The sequence below is a fragment of the Eschrichtius robustus genome, chromosome 1 (genome assembly GCF_028021215.1).
Source record: "Eschrichtius robustus isolate mEscRob2 chromosome 1, mEscRob2.pri, whole genome shotgun sequence".
Classification (NCBI taxonomy): domain Eukaryota; kingdom Metazoa; phylum Chordata; class Mammalia; order Artiodactyla; family Eschrichtiidae; genus Eschrichtius; species Eschrichtius robustus.
The window spans coordinates 183,027,940-183,040,794 of NC_090824.1; the positions used below are offsets into that span (position 1 = coordinate 183,027,940).

At 34.2% G+C, this 12,855-nt stretch overlaps 1 protein-coding gene across 18 annotated transcripts in view; it reads left to right on the top strand.

Annotated features, from left to right (window-relative positions):
• The window catches only part of PARD3 (par-3 family cell polarity regulator), a 625,594-nt gene that overhangs the window by 453,840 nt on the left and 158,899 nt on the right, over positions 1-12,855 (top strand). The gene's annotated exons all lie outside the window — the stretch shown is intronic.

Sequence of the window (12,855 nt, forward strand, 5' to 3'; positions counted from 1 at the left end):
GGATTCTCTATGTATAGTATCATGTCATCTGCAAACAGTGACAGCTTTACTTCTTCCTTTCCAATTTGCATTCCATTTATTTCTTTTTCTTCTCTGATTGCTGTGGCTAAAACTTCCAAAACTATGTTGAATAATAGTGGTGAGAGTGGGCAACCTTGTCTTGTTCCTGATCTTAGTGGAAATGGTTTCGAACTGCTCTATTTCAATGCGGATTCTATCAACATTTTCCAAAATACTTTTATAATGCATAGTCAAGTTTTTACAGCCAAACAGCGGTTTTTACATAATGGCTTCACTTGTATTCTTAATGTGCCTAAGGCGCAGTTCACCTCTCAGCTTTGCTTTTAGTCTCCATCTCTGTACCTCTAATGATGCAATACTTCTGGGAACTAGTTGGGCCTAATGAATTTACAACGTACAAGATGCCTAGAATAAAGAATCATTTAGAGTCAAGGAACAAGTGACTGGTCCATTAAAAAAATCAATTAGCTTCATAATTTAAGAAAACTGTTTGACTTTGTGTCTCAGTAACAATTTTTACATATATGTTTCATTTAAACTCCTGGATCCTGTAACAGAGCAAGTGAATGTATGAGTCTCATTGAATTGCATAAGTGGTGCTTGTTCAATGTGTGTTATTTTGATAAAGCAAGCCTACTTTTGGATGACCTCCATCCTATTCTGCCGTTGGCATTAGCATTGCTCCTTTTGAGAATGGAAATGTAGCTTCTTTGGGAAGAATCTGATTGGAGGTAATAGAGAAAAATAAATAAGCCCCTGCTTATATTCTCATCACAGCCTTTCCTTCGCTGCTGATTGGCCATGAAGCATCTCCTGTAACATTATTTACTACTGTAGCTATTTGAGTTCCAAAAATCATTTTGGCTGATTCCATATAAAAATAGAAAACCTGATATTCCGTAGTTACTAGTTATGACATGTCCACATACCCAAATATTTTTTGTCCAGACAAATCCATGAAGCCTGAATATTACTCAACACAGAATATTAAAAAGTTGAAAGGACAATGAATATAGTTGAAAATGGTTTTTGCTACCATGTAAAGATCTATTTAGGTGGTGATAGTAAATTAGATTCTTCGGAACAGGGGTCTGAGATGGAATTTGCCTTCATTCTTGCTCACTTCCCTCCCTTTCCTTCCACTCGCTGCCATCACTGGGAGGTGGGGTCTTGGATACATGCTGTCTACTTTGGAGAAATGGAGGAGCAGGATCTGGCATGGATCTGTTCTCTGGCTCCACCAGCTCTCTCCTGCCACAGACTTGATCCTGTGTGCCTGAGGTCTTCTCTTGAGACAAAAGGCATCAAGGGTGACGTTAGCTGGTTCTGGGATGTGCTATTTTGACTTCAAGCTCTGAGCTCTGAACTTGGGTACCCTACCCGTTCAGTGATGCTGTTGGCCACATTTGGTTTAGGTAGAGAAACTAAGCCAAGCAGCTGGTATTTGGAGCTGAGGTGTGAATCCAGTGCTTGCTGCCTCTTCCTGGTTTCTCTTTCAGGTGTGCCTTGGGACAGAGCCCCTATTGGCTCATTTCCACCACACGAAAAGATGGGGCTCCGAACCCCAAATACCACAGGTTCAATTAAATGATCTCTGTAACGTCAAGTCCATTTAGCTTCCATTGTGAAGCATACCATGGATTTCTCTGTTGACTAGGTGTCAGAAGTAATGTTGTGGCTTTCTACTGTGTTCTTGCTCTAGTGATAGCTCCACTGATGTTTTAATGGTATGTAAACATGGTGGCGTGGGGTTCCCCAAACAGTATTCAGCAACAGAAAAAGGGCTTCACGTACAAATACGTTTGAGAAACACTTGATTAAACCAACTTATACATATTTCTTTACTCCATTATTTCTCTAAACCCTAATTCTGTTAATGTACATTGTGAGTCACCAGAAGAGGAAGAGAGAATCATCATTTCCTAACTTATTTACTCACAGAATATCCCCCTTCACTTTTTTTTTTTTTTAATAAAATACTAATATCTCTCAGAATTTAGAGTCATTGGGGAAATACTGATGGCAAGTAAAGACCGTTGGCTCCTGGTTCAGCCATGTCCAGCTCATTCATCTAACTGGCTGTAGGAATCAGAGTTGATTTTTTTTTTCTTTTTTACAATGACCACAATGAGTTTAGTGAACATCCATCATCTTATATAGATACAACATTAAATAAATAAAAAATTTTTTTCCTTGTGATGAGAGCTCTTAGGATTTACTCTGTAACTTTCTTAGATAATGTACAGCAGGGTTACTTATATTTATCATGTTGTACATCACATCCTGAGTACTTATTTATCTTATAACTGGAAGTTTGTACCTTTTGACCCCCTTCATCCAATTCTTCCTTCCCCCACCCCCTGCCTCTGGTAACCACAAATCTGATTTCTGTTTCTATGAGTTTGTTTGTTTGTTTTTTGTTTTTGAAGTATAATTGACTACAGCACTATGTTAGTTCCTAGTACACAACATAGTGATTCAGTATTTCCATACATTTCAAAATGATCACAATGATAAGTCTAGTTGTCATCTGTCACCATACAAAGATATTACATAATTATTGACTATATTCCCCACACGGTACATTTTATACCTGTGACTTATTTATTTTGTAACTGAAAGTTTGTACCTCTTAATCTCCCTCACCTCTGACAATTTCGCCTCCTTATTTCTCTCCTCCCTGCAATGCCCTCTCCTCTGACAATCACTGTTTGTTCTCTGTATTTGTGACTCTGTTTCTGTTTTGTTATGTTTGTTCATTTGTTTTGTTTTTTAGATTCCACATATAAGTGAAACCCTATGGTATTTGTCTTTCTCTGTCACAGTATAATACCCTTTAGGTCCATCCATGTTGTTGCAAATGGCAAGATTTCGTTCTTTTTTATGGCTGAGTAATATTCCATTGTTATACCACATCTTCTTTATCCATTCATCTGTTGATGGACACTTAGTTTGCTTCCATATCTTGGCAATTATAAATAATGCTGCTAAACAGAGGGGTGCATATATCTTTCTGAATTAGTGTTTTCATTTTCTTGGGGTAAATACCCAGAAGTGGAATTGCTGGATCATATGGTAGTTCTATTTTTTGTCTTTTAAGAAACCTCTATATTGTTTTACACAGTGGCTGCACCTACTTACATTCCCACCAACAGTGTACAAGGGTTCTCTTTTCTCCACGTCTTCTCCAACACCTGTTATTTGTTTGATAATAACCATTTTGACAGGTGTGAGGTGATATCTCATTGTGGTTTTGATTTGCATTTCCCTGATGATTAGAGATGTTGAGCATTTTTCATGCACTTGTAGGCCATCTGTATGTCTTCTTTGGAAAAATGTCTATTTAGGTTTTCTGCCCATTTTTTACTTAGGTTTTTTTTTGTTTTTTGTTCTTTTTGATGTTGAGTTCTTTGTTTTGAATAGTAACCCCTTATTGGATATATCATTTGCAAATATCTTCTCCTCTTCAGTAGGCAGCCTCTTTGTTTTGTTGATATAGTTTCCTTTGCTGTGTAAAAGCTTTTCACTTTGATATAGTCCTATTTGTTTATCTTTGCTTTTGTTTCCCTTGCCTGAGGAGACGTATCCAAAAAAATATTGCTAGGAGCAATATCAGAGAGCACTCTGCCTATGCTTTCTTCTAGGAGTTTTATGGTTTCAGGTCTTATGTTTAAGTCTTTATTCCATTTAGAGTTTAGTTTTGTGCATGGATGGAGAGAGTAGTCCAGTTTGATCCTTTTGCATGTAGCTGTCTAGTTTCCCCAACACCATTTATTGAAGAAGCTGTCTTTTCCTTGTTGTATATTCTTGCCTCCTTTTTAGTAGATTAATTGCCCATATGAGTGTGGGTTCATTTCTGGACTCACCATTCTATTCCATTGATCTGTGTGTGCTTTTGTGCCATTACTATACTGTTTTGATTACTGTAGCTTTGTAGTATAATTTGAAATCAGGGAGAGTGATACTTCCAGCTTTGTTCTTCTTTCTTAAGATTTTTTTGGCTGTTTGAGGTCCTTTGTGTTTCCATACAGATTTTAGAATTATTTGTTCTAGTTCTGTGAAAAATGCCATTGGTAAGTTGATAGGCATTGGATTGAATCTAGATTGCCTTGGGTAGTATGGTCATTTTAGCAATATTGGTTCTTCCAATCCATGGACATGGTACGTTTTTCCATCTGTCTTTGTTGTCTTCACTTTCTTGCATCAGTGTCTTATACTTCCTTAGTTAGATTTATTCCCATTTATTTTTATTTAGATTTGATTCTCTTTGATACAGTTGTAAATGGGATTGTCAGAGTTGATTGTTTCATAGAACTGTGTGCAAGTTCTTAGCCAGTGCTGTGACCTTCCTCTACTTTATGGCTTCTGTTTTGGGGACTTATGAATCTTATCCCTGAAACATCTTTTTTTCTTTTTCCAATTCTCTCTTTCCCACATGTTTCTCATCTGTTTAAAACATATATCTTTTTAAGGTCTAATTCTAAATTTATTCTAATTCTAAATCTACAGAAAATTTGAAAAAAAAAACATAAAATAGGAAAACAAAAATTTGTCTGTAATAACACCACTGTTAACATACTGGTCTATGCCATTCTAATTTTTTTCCTATAAAATACATATTTCCACACATACATACTTTTAAAAAGCTGACGTCTATTTTCAGTAGTTAACAGCTATTTTCATTTTGATTTATTTTGCATTTTCATACATTTTTAGAAAATCATGTTAAATGTTTTCTGGAACAAGGCCAAGGTTGTATGAACAGGATGGATGGGAAGGAAGGACAGAAGGAAGGAAATAAGGTCTGAAAGATGAAATTTTAGCTGTGATAGCTGGCCAAATTCCCCAGTTCTCAAATAATATTTACCTCATATGTTATTCCTTCTATTAAATGAGATTTATAACTTTAACTGGCTTACATTTTATAGTTACTCAGCAGGGGATACCCATGATGATATTATTATCTATATCTACCTTGTAAGTTGGAAATATTTTCAAGGAGACTCAATGCTTCCAGTGGAGACATGAAAAAGTTAATGAATTTCTTATGAAATTCTTCCGAAATATGAAGATTATTTATAAATCTGCTAAGGACTTATGGCTTGAAAATGTTCCATTATTCAAAGTGATAATCACCCTTAAAAGCCTTGTGTTTTCAATACCTGGCCATTGAACTATCTTTGTCCATAGTGGTGCACTCCCAGTTCTTGGTGTGTCATTTTGGAATGCTTTGTGGCATTTTTGCCTCCAGTTTCCAATCACTGGCATTTCTTTTTTCAGTTTTACCAACTGTTCCCAATATCTGCTTTGAGTAAGTACTTGAAATTTTGATAAAAACTTTTTTGTGGTCTTTCTTAGTTGATAAGATCCTTTTCAAAGATGATATATGTTTATTAGTTTTTGCAGAAATTAACATTTAAACAATATGTATCATAATGTAGTAGTAAAGTTTCTTTAAAGTGCATGAATTAAAAATTAGTGAAATTACAGAAGGAATAAACTATATAGCAATAATAGTTGCATTCCCTGTGCATCTGAAAGAATAAGCAATTTTCACTCCTTTTGGCTTGAAACTTAGTGTTCAGATTCCCCGAATTCTGGCATCAGAACCCAGGTATCCTGGATAATTTTTGCATACAGGTCACATATTGTCATTCAAACACAGCTTGACTTTTAAAACTTAACCTTTTAATAGAAAAAATATATTTTTCTATCATCTAGCAGAGTTCTTCATATTTTCTCTGACCTCTTAAATCCTTCAGAGAAGTCCGTTCTAATCAATGAGATTCGTTCATCAGACATATTTTAAGAATTTATTGTGCAAGTGAACAAATTTTTAAAGAATCTATTAACTATGTGGAAGTCTAAAATAGACCAATACTTGGGCAAATTGGAACAGATTTTATTGACAGTCTGTAACTGGAGTAGGAAAGGCAGTTTTATTTTTGATGAGAGCTGTCTTAGATGTATTTGGCATTGTAGCTTCTCTTTGAGTTGGAAATAATTGTAGGTGCTTTGACACTTGTGAAAGCTCAAACATGATGTGAGTGAATGAGCAAGTATATATGAGAGAGAGAGAGTGTATGTGTGTGTGTTTTGGTTAGTGAAATATCATTCTAGTGTTTTATTAGTGTAAAAGAGAAATTTTTGTTGTTCACAATATATTAAGTACATAAAAGAATGGTATAAATTTTTTATTATTATTATAATTGTTCCTCTCTCAGGGATTCCTTGCCTTTGTTAAGAGGGAGAAAAGATTAAAACCTCATAATATTAAAAAATCAACGTAAGACATTATAATCAATTGTGAAAGTTGGTGGCCACAGAGCTTTGGGAAGGGAAGAGGTTGGGGGGCTAGAGTTAATAACGAACACTTCATAGAGATGGTAATTTGGGGTCTAGATCTAGTTCCCAAGAACTTATGAATTTAGCAAAATGGAAAAATTCTACATCCACGCTCAGGTACAGGGCTCATGGTGGGTGCGCATTCTTGTAACTGCTTAGATTCTGGAAAAGTTGTGGTTGCATTAGTGATTAGTATTGTCTCTATGAATGCTGTTCTTTTATCTCTTTTTCAACTTTTAACCATTTTATATTATAAAAATGCTATTATCTCATTTTAGCTTTGAGGGATGAAATTTAACTCCCCCCCGCCGCCCCCCACCTATTATAAGGTACCACTGTGGATTTCAACAACTTACCTTCTTCCCTTGAATGGAAATGTATCTTTAAAACAGTTGTTCCTGCTCAATAATTTTTTTAAAGGCCCCATTCAGAATGTGGAAGGCTTTTCTTTTCAAATCAACTTTTGCCCCAATATTACACAAGTATTAAAATCCTACTTAAAATTATAACTGTGTTTTCAAATTTAGTGGGATATTGGCCTTCATTTGGGAATTCAGCATAGACACCTCATTGGCAGCTTACATCTTGGTAGGTGGCAGTTGTTAGATATGCCCAGCAAGGTAAGCTGAAAATTGAAGATTTCTGACGTCTGCCATTTGCTGAAGTGTTTTGAGGGGCAAATAAAACATTCAGTTGAACACAAACTGCTGTTAAATCGAACTGCTTTTTCCAGTTGCCTTGTAGCTTAAATTTCATTCTGCCATGAAATTGGGTTTTATTTGACGAATTTCTGTAATACTGATTTTTAGAGAGAGGAAATATTGTTGGGAAAAGATCCAAGAAATTTATTCCCAGACTGAGGCTTCTGGATGGTAGTGCAATAAGTTGGGGGTAAAATGTTTCCCAAAAGAGTTGATTTCAAGCTCTTAAGTATTCTTTTGAAGATAGTTAACCCTTATCTAGTATGTAGCAATCTGAAGTTTATTTTAATTTTTATGTTAAACTAATATTAGTATATTCTATCTTCTGTAGATGTTAAAAGTGTTTTGTTTTTTTAAATTAAAATCATTAAAGGTTACTTTCTGCTTCTTGGAGTCTTTTTAAAAAATGCATGATTCAATACATTCCATGTATTGAGGCTTCATAGCTTTGGAAATGGAAGTATTTTGGATACAGCAGAGTAATTTAAGTAACCATTGATTTTTCCATCCTGAGAAGTTGTTCTTCAGTTGTGCTTCTCAAGCCTTATATCTTTTCTGGCTATAGAAAAGCTATACTTCACAGTCATAAAAAGTTATTTTCATTTTACTCTACTGCAATTAGTGCTAAAAGCCATTTATTGTAAAAAATAAAAATTCTAATGAATAGAAATGTTACAAGAACAGAAGTCTTGTGTGTTTTATCTTCCTCATGCATCATCCATTTTAATTAGAGAAAAGGGTAGTGAACACTGCAACCAGTCTGGAATGAAAATCATTAATTGATGTCAAGCTGAAGAGAGACCATTAGCATGAATTTAGTGACAGCAGGAAAGAAATTAACCTTATTACTTTATTTAGTATATTACGTTATTTTGTGTATTCTTTTCTATGCAGGTTCAAGGCAATTTCATTATCATAATGGAAATGACTGTTTTTTTTTCCTAACAAAAAAGAAAGGTGTGAATAGTTATGTTTGAACATAACCAAATTGAAACGATGAATTCTTTACTAACATTTTTAAAAGTCTTAGTAAAAAGTTTAAAAAGTTTTAATGGTTGTTTTAATATTTTTGTTAACATTCCAAGAACAGGAAGACAGTGCGTGAAGATGTTGCCCATCAATGTCAGAACAGCTGTCTGCCATCATTTAAACCTCAGAATGGTTCTCTTGTTTATGGCTCAGAACGACTTTCTGGACTGCTTAAAGCAATAGACATTTATTTCTTTGGCTAAGTTTTGGGCTAATCAGTTACTTTTGTCATTGGTGAGGTTTGGCCCGAGATAAATTAGATGGATAATGCTAAACAACAACCTGACTGTTCAGAAAAATGGATGACTCTTACATCTTAGAGATAATTTGTGACCCCAGGGTCACCGTAAAAGAGCGGAGGGGGTGTCCTTTTATAGCATTGACCATCTGGAACTGTTAAGGGCTACACTGCAAGATACCCTCTTTTTGAAAAGTTTCCTTAAACTATGCTATTTTCTTTAAACAAAACTATTTTCTCCCCTGAGCCAAATGTTTTTTTCTGAAATAAGAAAAATATGAAAATGAAAATATGAAATGTAAATGTGAACGTGAAAATATACAACATGTATATATAACTTTTGGTTGTGTTGCAAAGTCCCTTTTCTCACTTTATAATAAACAAGACATTCAAATGTAAAAGTATATAATAAAATCATTGTGTGTCTTTTGTTGACTGAATTGTCTGAAATGCACCAAAACCACAGTGCATTCCTCCTTTTAAAACTCTACTTTTTAGGGCCATTTGCACAGCAAGCTTCATTAGCATTGATTTCTAGGATGAACTTTAAAATATACATTGGTTCAGGCTAATAACCAGATTTGTCAGTCCTTTGTGTCCGGTCCCACCATTGGTGGCCGCAGGTATACTGTAGTTTTATTCTAAGGTTTCCGTCAAAAGTATGAACCACTAGCATGGAAAGGAGGGATACAAACAGCTTTTTTTTTTTTTTTTTTTTTTTTTTTTTTACAAACAGCTTTTATAACTTTGGGGATAAATTTATTGGTAATGACAAGGTAAACAATAAAAATATAATTTTTTATGTTATTGGAGCTTAGGGAAAAAAAATCAGTGTTTTTAGAAGGTACTATAGATGTGACTGTAATGTTTATTGGATGTAGTGATGAGTGACAATTAGTCATAATGTGCAACTTTGGGTAAAAGAAAGCAATTGAGAACTGGCATTTATGATTTGTTCCTCATGCCAGTAAGCATTTCTTCTGAGCCATTGACTTGTCAGAAATTGACCTCCAGTCAACATGAGTTTCTGTGTAATTTGGAACAAAAGAACATTCAAATCCAGGACCCATCAATAATACGTTGAAACTGATGTGTAAGTAGTTTGGGGAGATTATCTAGGTTTTGTGCTTCCCTTGAGAAGAGACTGTCCTGTTCTCTTTTTCTGATGGCTTAACAGTGCCACACTTTCCAACCTCAGTAAGCAAGAGCAGTTTCACTTTTAACCAACCACAGGGTTCAATCATTTTTAAACCAATCCAAATCACTCCCTTTGGTTTCAAGAGGTTCTCCAAATTCAGAAGTTTTGGCTTTATTTCTAACATAGTGCCTCAAATTTCTTTGGGTTCCCAAGCTTCAAGACTTGTGTGAATGCCCACTCACCCTGAATATTACCTATGATTAGGTGGTTGTCCGATGGTGACCAAATATAGTAGTAGTAAAGTGGGTTGTGAGATAAGTGATCCTAATTGAGCTTCAAAATAATACCCCACTGAGTTGAAGAAAGAAGTCATTTCCCTCTCTTGAAAGTTTTTCTGGCTGAATACAGAGTCAGAAAGAGAGTATGGTGCAAAGAGTATGGTTCAGAGTATCTCTGAACTTATAAACTTTTTCATTGTGGATATCTAGTATTTCATGGTAATCAGCTTCTATAATGCCATCCTCGACTGTCGTATTTGCTCCTAAATGAATAAGTAGACTATAATAAAATATCTACTATAAATTTAGATAAATTTGATATTAGAATTTGAGTTCCTACTTCTCTTATGGGTGTTACAACTTACATAAGTATAATACAATATCGAAACCAGGAAGTTGACATTGATACCACCTGTGTGTATAGCTCTGTGTCATCTTATCACATGTGTAGATTCATGTAACCACCACTGCAATCAAGAAACAGAATTATTTCATCACAAATATCTCCTTTTATAGTCCCACTCACCCCTTGCTTACAGATTAGCACCATTAATCTGTTCACCATGTCTATAATTTTGTCATTTCAGTAGTGTTACATAAATGAAATCTTATAGTCTGTGACCTTTTGAGGTTGACTTTTTTTTTTCACATAGCACAATACCCCTGAGATCGATTCAAGTTGCCGTGTGTAATGGTAGTCTGTTTATTTCTATTGCTGAGTAGTATTCTATGCTATGGATGTTTCTTCAACCATTCACCTATCGTAAGATATTTTGGTTATTTCCAGTTTTTCAATATTAGAAATAAAGTGTTTAGGAACAATTGTGTACAGGTTTTTGCATGGACTTGAGTTTTCATTTCTTTGGGATAAATGCTCAGGAATGCAATTGCTGAGTGGTATGATAAGTACATGTCTAGTTTTGTAAGAAACTGCCAGACTAGTTTCCATGATGGCTGTATGATTTTACCTTTTCAACAGCAGGGTGTGAGAGATCCAGTTTCCCTGCATTCTTGCCAGCATTTGTTAGCATCACTGTTTTTATTTTAGCTGATCTAATAGGTGTGTAGTGATAGCTCTTTGTGATCTTAATTTGCATTTCCCTAATGGCTGCTGATGTTGAACATCTCTTCATGTACCTATTTGTCATCTGTATATTCTTTTCAGAGAAATATTGCATCATGTCTTTTGCCCTTCTAATTGCATTGTTTTCTCATTGTTGAGTTTTGAGTGTTCTTTATATATTCTGGACATGAGTCCTTTGTCAAATATGTGGTTTGCAAATATTTTCTCCCAGTCTGTACTTGTCTTTTCATTCTCTTAACATTTTTACAGAGGAAATGCTTTAATTTTGATGTTGTCCAGTTTATCTGGTTTTTCTTTTATGGATCATGCTTTTGGTATCATTTCTAAGAATTCTTCACCATTGCTAGGTTCTAAAAATTTTCTTCTATGTTTTCTTCTAAAGTATTATAGTTTTACATTTTACATTTAAATTTGTGATCCATTTTGAGTTAATTTTTGTATAAGGCATGAAGTTTAAATTCAATGTGGGTTTTGTTCTGTTTTGTTTTCATTTTTGCCTATGGATGTCTAATTGCTTCAGCACTATTTGTTGAAAAGACTGTTTTATTTCATTGAATTGCTTTTGTACAATTACGAGAAATCAGTTGGCCATACTTGTATATTTCTGGGTTCTTTATTCTGTTCTATTGATCTAAGTGTCTATCACTCCACAGAAACCACACCATCTTGATTATTACAGGTGTATTACCAGTCTTGCAATCAGGAAGTGTGATTCCTCCGACATTATTGTTCTCTTCACAATTGTTTAGCTGTTCTATCCTTTGCCTTTTCATATAAATTTAAATATAATCTTGTCTATATTTACTAGAACCTTGTTGGGTTTTTTATAGGAATTACATTAAAACTACATATCAGCTTGGGGAGAACTGACTTTACTATGTCGAGTCTTTCATCCGTGAATACCATTTGTTTCTCCAGGTTTTAGATCTTCCTTGATTTCTTTCATCATCATTGTATAGTTTTCAGCATATAAGTCCTGTACATGTTATGTTAGGTTTACATCTATGTATTTTATGTATATCTATAAACCAACCATTATAATCTAAGTATTTCATTTTTTATTGATTGTAAATGACATTGTATTTTTAATTTTGGCATCTGTGTTCATTGCCAGCATATAGAAATACAATGGATTTTTGTATACTAATGTTGTATCCTGTGACCTTACTGAACTTTCTTTTTAGTTCTAGGAGATTTTTGTAGATTCCTTGGGATTTTCTACAAAGACCATCATATTATCTACAAATAAGAACAGTTTTATTTCTTCCTTTCCAATCTGTATGCCATTTATTTCCTTTTCTAGGCTTGTTTCATTGTCTAGAATTCCCAGCACCCTGTTGAATGATCATGGTGGGAGCAGGCATCCTTACCTTTTCCCTAATCTTAAGGGAAAGCATTCAGTCTTTCTCCATTATGTTACCAGTAGGTTTTTTATAGATGCTTTTTATCAAGGTTAGGAAGTTAGTTCTGCTCTATTACTAGTTTTTTGAGGATTTCTGTCATGAGGGTGTTGAATTTTGTCAGATGCATTTTCTGCATTAGTTGATATAATCATGTGATTTTTCTTCTTTAGCCTATTAATATGATGTATTACATTGATTGATTTTTCAAAATTGAACCAGCCTTGCATTCCTGCAGTAGACATCACTTGGTCATGGTGTGTAATTCTTTTTATATATTTCCAAATTCTATTTGCTAATATTCCGTTAAGGAATTTTGTTTCTGTATTCTTGAGGAACGTTGGCCTGTAGTTTTCTTTTTTATTATTGGACTGATTTTTCATCGATTTTTTATCTTTTCTGTATTCTTTTGAATACATTTATGTATCATTTATGCTAGCAGTGGTCTACTTCAAGTATGAAAAAGGTAAATAACTTTGCAATAAGATATTAAACACAGCTGAAAGTATTGCTTTTTATAGATAGGACTTCACTTTTAAGTTAACATTTAAATTTGTTAGTATGTAATAGAAATATTTTTTTCCCATCAGAAGTTATCAAAATTCTATCAAGGGTAGTTGA